This window comes from Phocoena phocoena, chromosome 12 (assembly GCF_963924675.1).
Source record: "Phocoena phocoena chromosome 12, mPhoPho1.1, whole genome shotgun sequence".
In the NCBI taxonomy this organism is placed as follows: Eukaryota; Metazoa; Chordata; class Mammalia; order Artiodactyla; family Phocoenidae; genus Phocoena; species Phocoena phocoena.
In genome coordinates, this window is record NC_089230.1 from 78,623,229 (window position 1) to 78,635,925 (window position 12,697).

Consider the following 12,697-nt stretch of genomic DNA (forward strand, 5'->3'; position numbering starts at 1 on the left):
GTGTATTAAGATAACGCTAAATTCGGTGGCTTTGAAATTGAAATGTATTTCTCACCTACAGAAGTCTAATGTGTGTGTTATTGGTCTGTCCTCCATGGGATGATTCAGCGATCCAGGCACTTTCCATCTTTGCCTGCACCGTCCCCTAGTGCCAGACAGAAAAGAAAAGGTAGAGAAAGCAAACTCACTTCTCAGCTGCATTACATCAAAGGCAGCACACATCACTTCCACTTACCTTCCACTGGTAAGAGCTTATATATAAGCTTCATATAGTTGATTCTACTTTAGATGGAAGAGGGACTGAGAAATGGAATCCCAGCCTAGGTAGCTGCTTCCTGCTGATACTGGAAACAGGAATCCTTGGTGAGACAGCTAAACATCCCTGACCCAGAAGGGATGTAGCATCAAGGGTTCAAATTTCTACACTCACGTTATTTTTTTTTAATTCTATGTAAATAAAGTGGTTAAAAGTATGAGTCCTGATCTGAAGGAAGGATAGTAGGTTAGACACAGAGCCACACCTTCAGTGGGCACTTAGACAGTTTTTCCTGAGTCATCTAATCATTTTTTTAAAAAACAAACATTTCATACAGTACCCAAAACAAGAGTTGCTAGAAAATACCCATCTGTCTCTGTGTGTATATTTATCACTAAATAAGGTCTAGAATAGGATGACCTATAACAAGAGATTAACATAGTCATATCCAGGTACCAGAGTTAGGATGTCTTATTCTTTTCTTTTTATGCTTGCGTATTTTTAAATTTATCTACAGTGAAAATGTGTTACATTCTCAATGAAGAATAAATTTTAAATACTTTCAAAGTAAACACAAATCAATGTTTTGGCACGCAGGGATTTGAAGAAGTGGTTTTTAGTTTTTTCTTTTTTCAAAACCATACAAGTTTATTCACATCAGTGTTGTCTATTAGATCACAGAAGTAAGTTGCTTTTTACGTTAATCGATTTTTTATCATTTGTTCAGACCGATTTCTGGTTCTCTCTTGGACCCATCACACAGCTCTCTCCCATAGGACACTACCCACTACCCCCACCAATTGCACAGAATAATGAAAATGATAATAACGACAGCAATATTGGGCATTTATGATATGCCAGACACTTAATCACTTTACATGTGATGTCCCACTTAGTACCTCCCATCTGGTGAAATAAGTGCTATTTCTACCCCATTTATACATAGGGAAAATTGGTCTTGGAGAAGTATACTACTCGCCCAACCTCTCACAACTGGTCAACAGCTGAAGTGACTATGAACCCAGGCAGAGCCCATGCATTCAAACACTATATTACTCTCCCTTCAGAAAAAACTGTATGTTATCTAATAAAAACTTATATGTGCAAATTAGTTTATAATATTCAGGGCACCTTTACAAACATTACTGCATTAGCCTTTTACAATGGCATGGGAATTCTCACCATCATTTTCCAGGTAAGGTGACTGAAAGTCAAATGCTAAAGTGTCCAAAGCTAAAGAAGGTTGCATCAGTATGTATCCATCCAGAGAAACAGCAAACATGCACATTATTTCAGTTGAAGGTGATCTGGTACAAGGAATTGATTACCAGATTGTTAAAAGGGCTAGAGGAGAAAAAGGGAGAAGATGTTTAGTAATGACAGGGAACCACTACCATCACTGGAGCTGAAAAAAACAGAAGAGAAAGTGATGTTATCCTGAGCCAATAGGGGCAGAAGTGCAGGACCCCTCTCCCTCCTGACGGCTCTGCCGAAGCTTCTGGACTGGTTGCTTTTGCTGGTAAGTTCCACAGTCACTTGCTACTGCTCCTGCAGCCCCTGAAGCCAGAAGCAGAAAAAAAATACAGCTTCTCTCTTTGTCCCGTCTTAAGATCTTATACCAGTTGTTCCATTGGCTAAGTTCAAGCGCCTCAAGGAAATATGGTGTTTAGACTTCCAGCCATGTGAAATACAGAGAATACAAAACGGCAAGTGTGAAGCTGAGAGGCAAGAGATGGATGACTGACACAGTGGCAGAAACAGAACTGAATTCAGATCTTCTGACTTAGAATCAGTTACTTTCATTCAATGTATATTTATGCAACTACCCTGAGTCAGACGATGTGACAGCTCCCAGAAGTTACCATTACAAACTAGGTCATGGTCTCGTGGGGATTACAGTGTTACAGAAATGAACATGGGAACTCTTTCCATTACATTCCATCCCATCCTCTGGTCAGAGCTGAGGCCTCTTTTACAGGTGAAAGAGTGTGCTGGATTTTGCTGTGTCGACTTGATTAATCCGGGAACCATGTTTAACAGTGTTTCCTAATATGTATATTTCTGAGTTAGAGTTGGATAAAAGAGGAACGTGCACGAGATTGGAAAGCAGAAGCAAAACAGAACTGTCGCTCTCAGAAGTCTTTGTGGTGAGATACTATTAAGGACAGATGAAGTGCCTGGTGGGTCTCGTCTCTCCTCCACCCTACCGCCTCCCCAATCGCTGGTTCTACCACCAGCTAACATTTGGCTGCGTGGAAGCAGTTAATTATACGGCAGCTGATTCCCATGGGTCATTCCCTGAACTGCCCCCTTCACCCCATTTCAGCAGCTGGATGTGCTTGCTTTGCACACTCCCCTGCATGCCCCAGTTTGTCCACTCTTTCTGGTCCATCAGGCAGATGAGTTAGCGACTCTTCCTCTAACCCTGGGACTTTCACTTCCCAGTCCCCCAACAGTTGTGGATGGTCTAATGTTAAAGAAATCTCTTATAAACTCAAAGGGGCCCTACTGTCTTAACTGATAACATAGAGTCCCTCTGGTATTTTCAAAAACAGGCTGTCTCTCAAAATCCCGGAAAGAACCGCTACATGCCACATACTAAATCATTTCTTACGCGTGGTTCATGATTTCTTACATGTCTGAGACCTATCTACATCTCAACCAATTCCTCTCCCGATCATTAGCTTAATATTCTGATCTGGCTACAGAATTCAAAGTCCAATTATATCACTGACATTAAACTAATAAATAATTCAGCAAAATGCTTCTGACAGGTCTCCTAGGAGTACCTAGTGGCTGACCAAAAAGATAACCAAAAGATGATTTGAAATGCCTCTTCCTAGAAAACAAGTTTCTTTCCCTTATTTCTTTCCCTTATTGCTTATGGGAGTTGGATTTTTCTCCCTTCCCTGGTATAATGCTTAATACCCTGCACTAAAATGCTAACATCACAAGTCTTCTCAACTTTCTTACGAGTAATTAACTGTCCTGTTGACTGTGTATTGGAAACATCTTCTGCTGTCATGATAATTGCCAAAGAAGATAACATAGATTCAGCAAAAGCCAATAATCAATAAAAAGCTGGGGTTGACTTTCTGATCTTCAAGGAAAAGGGAATAAGGGGTTTGGAAAAATAATCATGTGTTCTCTTCTGTGAGTCACCCAACCACTGTGTAATTTTCTGCTGTGATTTCAGTGACACTGATGGAAAAATGTCATCATCCAAACTATTTGAAGTGCTGACCAATGGAGAGAGAGCTAATAGAAAGACTTTCTGACAACAGCACAAGAAAAGTTTTGAAATCCCACATCAGCTTATACTCACATTTAGTTAATTGTAGTGAATACATTAACATAAAATACAAACCTAGGATGAACTAGGAGCTCTGGGAGATTTGGATAGCCAGAAGCTAGGACTCGAGTCAGAATCCCAGAGAGTGAGCTGCAAAGATAAACTACAGGGATGGTTGTCTCACTGAAATCTCTATGCAGTTGTTGGTTTGAAACCGCAGGAGCTTCCCAAGTGAAATCTGAAACGGGCCCCCATACGTGGAGGGCAAGGAGAGGCCAAAGAAAGAGGCAGACCACACCAGACTGGTACATGGCAAGTTTAGTAAGCAAGGGAACTTACACAGGAGGCTTGTCTTGGGCAGTTGAAAGACAAACAGATCTCCACACCTGCTTGTCAGAATCTTAAAAGTTTACATAGAGGCCTTAACAGGATTCAGTCACGTATACCACCCAGATAGTCTCAATAACACGTTGTTCTCTCAAGGCCGCCTGCGGGTGGCTTCCACTGTGGGAACAGTGTGCAGAACAGACATTTCAAGGACAGGGGAAGGGGTGAAGAGCCTCTGACTGCCTGAGTCCAGCTAATGGGTCAACTGATGGTCACGTCCTCTCGATGACCTCCTACAACAAAAACACTGGGCAAGCAAGGCAACACTTGGAGGTCGACCGTGGCAGAATGAGTTGGGGACTAGGGGAAGAGAGGGAAAGAGAGTCTACCCGTGTTGACAGAGTGCTTTTGTTCAAGGTAGCCTTGGTGCTGGTTAGTATGCCACAAGAAGGAAGCAACAGCAGCAAGGTGATGCCTCCCAGCGGCTCTGAAGAGAAATACGAAAAGGAGGCCAGACGAAGAAAAACAACAGAAGACAGAAGGACCTAAGAGCACGTGCGCAATATTTTTAAAGATAAGAGAGACCGTACTTTGTTCCCCGTGGAGACTAGATCGGAGAAGTGATTTGTTCCCCGTGGAGACTAGATCGGAGAAGTGAATTAGAATAATTGCTATTGCAAGAATTCGAACTCTTGGCAAGAAAACAGTTTCGAGAGCGCGTACATAAAATGTTCTCTGGACGTGTCATTCGTCTTTCCGTTAGCCACCTAGGGTTGAAAACCAGAATCCTTTGTGGAGCTCTTCAAGCTACAATTACCAGTGCCCCATCTCCAGAAAATGTCTGGGTCCTGAGCACCGAGTTTAGGATGGCATCACCCACCAATCAGTCAGCCACTTTTTTTTTTTTTTTTTGCGGTACGCGGGCTTCTCTCTGTTGTGGCCTCTCCCGTTGTGGAGCAACAGGCTCCGGACGCGCAGGCTCAGCGGCCATGGCTCGCGGGCCCAGCCGCTCCGCGGCATGCGGGATCTTCCCGGACCGGGGCACGAACCCGCGTCCCCTGCATCGGCAGGCGGACTCTCAACCACTGCGCCACCAGGGAAGCCCCAGTCAGCCACTTTTGAGCGAGAAATAAACTTCCAGCATGTCTGAGTATAACATCTGGAAGTTACTCGGTAAGTAGCTAGTTACTTAAGCATACACATGACTGAGGAGTATATAGTTAGAAGGAAAATAAGAGTCCAATTTTAGGAACCCTCTGACCCGCAGGTCTCCTATCCCCCCTCAGAATATTCATCCTCTGCTACTGATCCATAGCCCCGCCACCATCTAGGACGCGTCAGCTGCTGGGGAGGCTTGTCGTACGTTCTCCCCTAGTTGACAGGGCCAAAGAGCCATCAGCTGAAAGAGGCAACCCTACACATCATCGTATTCAGCTCGTTCTACCCTTTTTACTTTGACAGTCTGATCAGAGGGCTTTAACGTCTGGGCTCGTCCCAGCCTCGGCAGGCGTCTGATCCAGCTTTAACAATGCAAAGCAGCCTGTCTAGTCATGTAGCAGGCACTGTCCCCCTACCAACAACTTCATCAGAAAGCCCTATAATCTCTACTAGGAAACACATTATAAAAAATCCAGGGACTGAATTTGATGGTCTCACACACACACGCTTTTCTGATATGAGGCTGTGCTTAATTTGGGGGCAGGTAAAAAAAGGAAGACGTGTCATAGACAAAGCATCCATAGCAAAGCAGAGTCTTTTCCTTGGACTGTAAAACGATGGCTGACGGAACAAAAGACTTTCTCTCTCTCTCTGCGCTTCCTGACTCTCCCTGTCACGCTATTCTATTCTGCACGCTGCAGATCCAGAGAATCTGAACACCGAGGAGGGGTGTATTGGGATTAAAGAAGAAGCCATCGCTTTCAACCAGTGATCAAGAGTGTTCATATGACAAATAGTTAATAATACGGATCCCCTTCATTATCTGATGGAAGAAAAATCATGGAGAAGAAACCTAAGGTCCTGAACAGAAAGTAATTTATTCTTTAAAATTTAGGTCACTTGTAGGCAAAGCACATCAACTTCCCTGGAAAGAAGTAGGTACGGGGGATTTCAGAAGAGCACCACTGTGTTTACTTCTTTGCCCTGCCAGATTTCAAGATACAGTTCTTATTTTTGTTTCTGGAAACATTCAGAGCTGACAGGATCAGGGACTAGGCAGCTGTTTGCCTTTTATAAATTCACATTGAATGTGTCTCCAGTTTCTGATTTGTTAACTCTGACAGGGTTTGACAAACCTGGCGAATACAGCACACCTGACCGATTTCTTGAGGTGGGAGAATTTAGAGGCTATTTCAGTTAACATGCCCAAGAAAAAGCGCTGCTGGGAGAAGTCAGCCAGCTCTGTGGGCCGAGAGCACACAGGAGTTGATGAGAATGAAATAGGATGGGCGTGGGACTAAGAACTGGACTGCAGGAATAGAAAATGGAAGCTTGTAAAGAAATCACATTCAGGTAAAAAAAAAAAAAAAATGGGCAGTGTGGCAGATGTGTGGGGAGTCAACTGAATGAGTTTCTCAGTTATGGGGGGGGGGGGGGAACAGGGTCACTACGTATCAGAACCCAAGTGAATTGCACAAATGAATTCAAGCCGAGGAAGGTGGGAAATTAAGACAGTGGAAAGGTTGTTAATAAAGTGATTTCCTGCTAGGATGTGGGTCCCAGCATTACACACTGCCCTCTATGGGACCCCAAGCCTAACCCAAAAAGCTGTTCAAGTTTTCTCCAGGTAAACAAGGGAGGTTTGCAGTAGGAAGGTTTGCAGTAGGACTTCTACTAGTTTGAGGGTTGTTTTTTTTTTTTCAATAAGGCTGCATTTTTCTGGAGTGAGGGAGTAAATTAGGTTCCCTGATCTCAAGGCACTGTGGATCCCAGGACTGGGGGGCAAAGCCCCCTGTGCTGAAACTCCAGATAGAGATAACTCCAGCTCTAACCAGTTAGTATTTTTTTATTACTTCATGTTTTCCAGGACATAACAATCCGGGGAAAAGCCCAAGGGGAGAGCAATAGGCAGAGAGAAAAATGGCCATCGGAACTCACAATCCCCCATCCCCAGAGCCGACCTGCTGGTACTCCGCTCCCCTCAAACTCTCCACCCACATTTCTGAGCAGCCCCAGCGGCATCAAAGGGGTATCAGAGGGTCTCTCATGGGAGAGGGTACAGCATCCTCTCAGCTGTCCGCGGCATCCTCCATTTCATCTTCTCTTAATCCATGCTGCCTGCCCAGAATCGTGTTATTGGAGGCACCTCTGCTGCTCTGCTCGCCAAAAGCGGGGTCATAGCTGTGGGTGCCCTCGCACCCATGCACATGCTACCCGCACAGGTGCTGACGGCGTGAACCTGCTAACTGTGTTGTCACCAGGTCTGCCATCCCTGCCAGGGCTAGCTGCTCCCACTGTAAATGCTCTGTAACTAGTGTCGACGCAGATGATATTTTATTTATAGTTCCTGTAGTTTTCACTTGAGCATAATTGGAGCTCTCTCACGCCAGAGCTCAACCCAAGGAGGCTGCAGTCAGGGTACAACCTGAATGGTAACATTCACCATCATCAAAATCCCTCCTCCTTTCAGACACTAGTGGACGGTCCTTTTGGCAAAGTTTATGTCTTGATATTCTCTTTCCTTAGATTGAGTTCTCTCCAAAGAGGTTTCTCCTTTCCTATAGTGAATGAGGTGGACCTGTCCCTCCAGTCCTGTAGACATGTGTCATCCTGTCTGAATCCAAGGCACTGCTGGGTCACCATAATTCATTCATTTATTCATTCAACAAACATTCTTGAGCACCTGTTTACCAGAGACTCTATGAAATGCTAGGGATGCAGTGGTGAAAAAGACCAATACAACCCCTGTCTTCATAAATCTCTCATTGTAGGAGGGAAAATAAAACAAAATAATCATAAAATAAACTGGGATGTGTATGATTTAATTGCCAAAGAGCTGGCTATATAAAAACATGAGGAAATGTTTTAAATCTATTTGAAGAGAAGAAAATCAATCTGCTCAAGTTTATCCTGGAAGTAGGTCAACATAGTGAAAGGTTCCAAAGATTATGACCTTCGCAAAAACATTTTGGAGGAACATTCAAAACTACCTGGATGTTGTCCAGCACAGTCCTAGGAAATTGAACTATAGATCCCTCCCTAGGTCAAGTTTCACAATTATTTCCTTCCCTGTGTGTGATACAGGGCACTCAGGATAATTGGCCACAGTCAGCAACTGTGGATTTCAGAGCACAGATAGCCTGCAGAGGTTCCGAATTGTCTTAGAAATAAGATAACAGCATTGGTCCAACTCATTCGGAATTGTCTCTGAGGTTGGTCTTGTAGCTCTCCCATACAGTTAATTTGGCCAGTGGCTCTCCTAAGTTTGCTGTGTAGAAAAAGCGCAAAGACAAGGGCATCTAAATATGTCCATGAAACCACGGCAATTTCCACTTTTACTATCACCACCATTGCCATCTACATGGTCACCCCCACTTTCGAGTTGATGTTCCAGGGCGGGTGGCCTCTGAGAGATGAAGGGCAGGGCAGTAGATGGGAAGGTAGAGGATCCTCCTTGTTCCCTGGTCAATGAAGTGCCAAGAATCTTAAAAAATAATAATAAGGATTTTTAAAAGGAAAAAACAAACCTAGTGCTTCACAGACCCTAACAATTCCAACTACCTGCAAGGGTGAAACAGAGCAAACACTAGTCCCAGGCCTTGTTAGGCCAGAGCAGGTCCCCATCCCCCACTGCCCCGGCCCAAGTGCGCAAAACTATTTGCAGCATCTCAAGCACAGCTGCCGTGGTCCAGTGCCCAGGCTGGTGAAAGGTCCGGAACCATGCATAAAGGCAGCGGTGATGACCACAGATATGTCAGCCACAAGAGCGGAAACTGCAGTGAAAGCCGTACTGAGTTACGTCCCATGAGGGAAATACTGGCAGGGGAGCAGCAGAGTCCAGGCTCAAGCAGCAGGAAAGTAGCCAAGCAAAGGCGATGCATCACCTCCAAGACAGTGTGGGTGTCCTTTCACGATTTTTTTTTTTTTTTTTTTTTTTTTTTTTTTTTTTTTTTTTAGCGGTATGCGGGCCTCTCACTGCTGTGACCCCTCCCATTGTGGAGCACAGGCTCCGGACGCGCAGACTCAGCGGCCATGGCTCACGGGCCCAGCCACTCCGCAGCATGTGGGATCTTCCCGGACCGGGGCACGAACCCGTGTCCCCTGCATCGGCAGGCAGACTCTCAACCACTGCGCCACCAGGGAAGCCCTCACGATCTTTTTTCAGAGCAGAAAGTACTGACGGAGAACGGGACTTCCAGGAAGCTGGCATGGCTGAGCTAGCATTGTGACTCTATCGAACTTTGATGCTGGAGAAACACTTGCTATGCTTGTAGAGATTAAGATGAGGATATCAGTCTTCAGAGCCAGCAAGGAGTTCTGGGATGGATTAATAGGAATAAAAACACCCTCCACATGTATATTCTTTGAGACAAGTGAGCTCATCCTATCTGTGCCCTTCCCACACCCATTTCTCATTCCCCGTCCATAAATAAACTAGTGGCAACATGACACTGTTATCACAGAGCCTCCAGCCTTGTCCTCCTGAGATCCCTCACCCCCTCGGGCTAACAAACGATCCAAGTCCCTGGCCTCCGATCCTGAATCCCACCTCTCTCAGCCGTCACCCCAGACGCCTACCTGGCTTGTACCTCCCGCCCCTCCCCTGCCCTTTATCCCTCAGTTGGGGTGGCTTCTTTCAGTCGAAAGTTTTTAATAGCTACTCAATATCTCCAGCTGATTTCCTCTAGAAGCCCCTGGCCTACGGCGTGGAGCCCAGAAAGACACTCAAGATTGTTGCTCCTCCACAAATATTCATTTTGCCTCATCATGTGGAAGGTCGAGCTTGCTATTAGAGTTTCAGTGATATACTCCATTTGACCTCTGCCCTCTAAGACTTCATGATATCTCACAATCACCTATGGAGTTTAAAATTCTCATATCACAAGTTGTTCAGTAGCTTAGTTATGGGTTTAGGAACTTAACAAAATAAATATATTTAATGTATGCCTTAAGTTGGAGCTTCTAACCGTGAGAAAGATAAAGTCCACTGATAAGGCATGAACTAGTCAAATATATTCAGATCTGAGAGGGGGGCAACTTCATGGCCCTGTGACCAATGCAGCTCATAGGGCCTTGTGCTTGCTTTAATGCTGTGGTATCACTGTCTTGAAATTCTTAATAATTTTTGAACAAGGGGCCCTGCATTTCCATTTTGCCCTGAGCTCCGCGAGTTAAGCAGTTGGTCCTGCTTGACAGGGTCATGGTCATGCAGTCCTCACATTCACTGAAATTCCAATTCAGGAGAATGGGCAGGAAGCTTCCAAACAGAATTCAAATAAAATCACAGAGAAGAAGAATAGAATCAATTCACATCAACAATTGAATTATCCTAAGAGATTCGAAACGAGAAGAAAATCAGCCATCCAATGTATCTCACAAGCAGGGCAAAGTCTTCTCTGCTATAAGCCCTTTCATCTGTTCTTACTTTACGCATTTAATCTCTCAGCTAAGGAAACTCTCAGAGTTTCCACAAAAGAAGGTCTAGAGTAGTCGGGGGAATGCCAAGGAAGAGTTAGGTTTTGACATCCTCTGTTTACACGGGTGAATGTGGAGTTTATAGAGAGAACATGTTGATATGGAGAATAAAGAAGTTTTTCCAAGCAAGAAAGCCAGAGTTGGCAGAGCATGTGCTAAGGTCAAGTGCAGTGCAAGGGTGTGTATGGGGCAGCACCAAGAATGTGGTTGGATGGCGACTGAATGAAAGAGGAAACTTCCAGGGATATTTGAAAGCAGGACTTCAAAGGGTGGGTAATAGAAAACCTAGGCAGATTCTTGAACAAGAGAATAAAGTAACATGGGTGGTTTTCTCTGAAGGCTTGTTTGACAAATTTTTGCCTTTTGGTCTGGGGTGGGAAAATATGAAGAAAAACAGCCAACTGGAAGAATGCTTCAATCATTCACAAAAATGACGGTAAGCACTGAAATTAAAGGAAGAAAATAAGATGTGTTTTCTAAAAAAAATACAAAATTGTCACCAGAATTTTGGTGGTCAATGGGGAATCTAGATTCAAACAGAAAAAGAGAAGTTAACACAAAGCCCTGGGCAGGGTTTGCATTCAGCACCGGTGGAAAGTATTGAAACCAGGAAACATGTACAAGAAGAAGGGTGACAGACAGAAGAACCAAGAGGTGGAAAATGTCTAGAACATTCTATTTTGACAGATGCTTTTAGGACATTCAGTAAGTAGAAAGATAACTAAGTAAAGATAACTAAGTAAAGGTAATATGTGATTTTAAAACTGTCCCAGATTTATTTTTTTTAACATCTTTATTGGGGTATAATTGCTTTACAATGGTGTGTTAGTTTCTGCTTTATAACAAAGTGAATCAGTTATACGTATACATATGTTCCCATATCTCTACCCTCTTGCGTCTCCCTCCCTCCCACCCTCCCTGTCCCAGATTTAATGCATTAATTTTTAAGGGTACAACAGCAGTTGATTTTTATTTTATAGTTTTACATTTTACTCCATGATGTAAAGCTCATGAGGGCTGAGACAAGAATTCTGCTTACCATTATACTCCCAGCACCTAGCATAATGTGGTGAGAAATCAACCTCCCCCTTCATAATAAAAGCTCGTATCATATCTTCCAAAAGTAAAGATCTCAACGAACAAGAAAATTTCATGTCTTACTGCTCTTGACAAATGCTATAACCTCTTTAAAGATCCTAAATATCTTACTGGACAAACACTAGTGACCTTTTCCAATGTTGCCATCAAATGCTGTCAAAGAGCCTTTTTGAAGTATCATGGGGCTACAAGGTCCACTTAGCATTGCCCCACACACACCCGCTCAGCATCTTGATATATCATCTTACCTACTTAAGGGCCATGAAGATGGCATCTCCCCTGCTGACCATAAAGCAGAGGCGATATTGGCTATCTTCAGGTACCAAAGAAATAGGGACATTTTTTCATGTTAAGGAACTAGGTGTGATGGGCTTCTTCCTGCAACAGATGTATAAACAAGGAAGTCTTGTTTATGATTTTGGGGACAAATGCTGTGGGATATAAAAAAAGAAACTTTTGAAGAGTGAATGATGGTGATTCACCCTCTACATTATGAAGGCTGGATGGTCATCCATCCACGAATATCATTGGCATTGACTTTGCTTTGTCTAAAGCATGAAAAGAAATGGGCTTGTCTATAAGTTGGGCTACGGATATCCTGACTGCTAAAATCAGAATAATGAAGGGGCAGAGCAAGAAGGTAAAATAAAACCTAAAGTACGTGATTTTAATTTAAAAAAAGAAACATAAAAACATCCCATAAAACACACTTTATGAGTTGAAAATTATGGGAAAGGCAAAGAGAATCAAGGATATGGGGATGATTGAAATTATTAGAAGGAAGCAAATTATATTTTAAAAGAGACTGCAGAGAAGGGGAAATCTTCAGAGAAAATAACCAAAGAAAGCCAGAATAAAAGTGCCCATCCAGAAAACTGCCACATTTTTCTTGTGTTTCATTTCCAAAAAATGTTCGTAGCTAAAAAGTCAATTAAACAACACATCTGGAGCCTTTGTGAGCGCCGGCTAAGCCAGCACACCGTGCATAGGTCATTGGAGTGCATGTAACATGCAAGTAAAGAAGAACCCCACAGGCAGGAAAAGAGACGCAAAATACAAAAGACCCCAGAATATCTCTCCAAGGTACAATG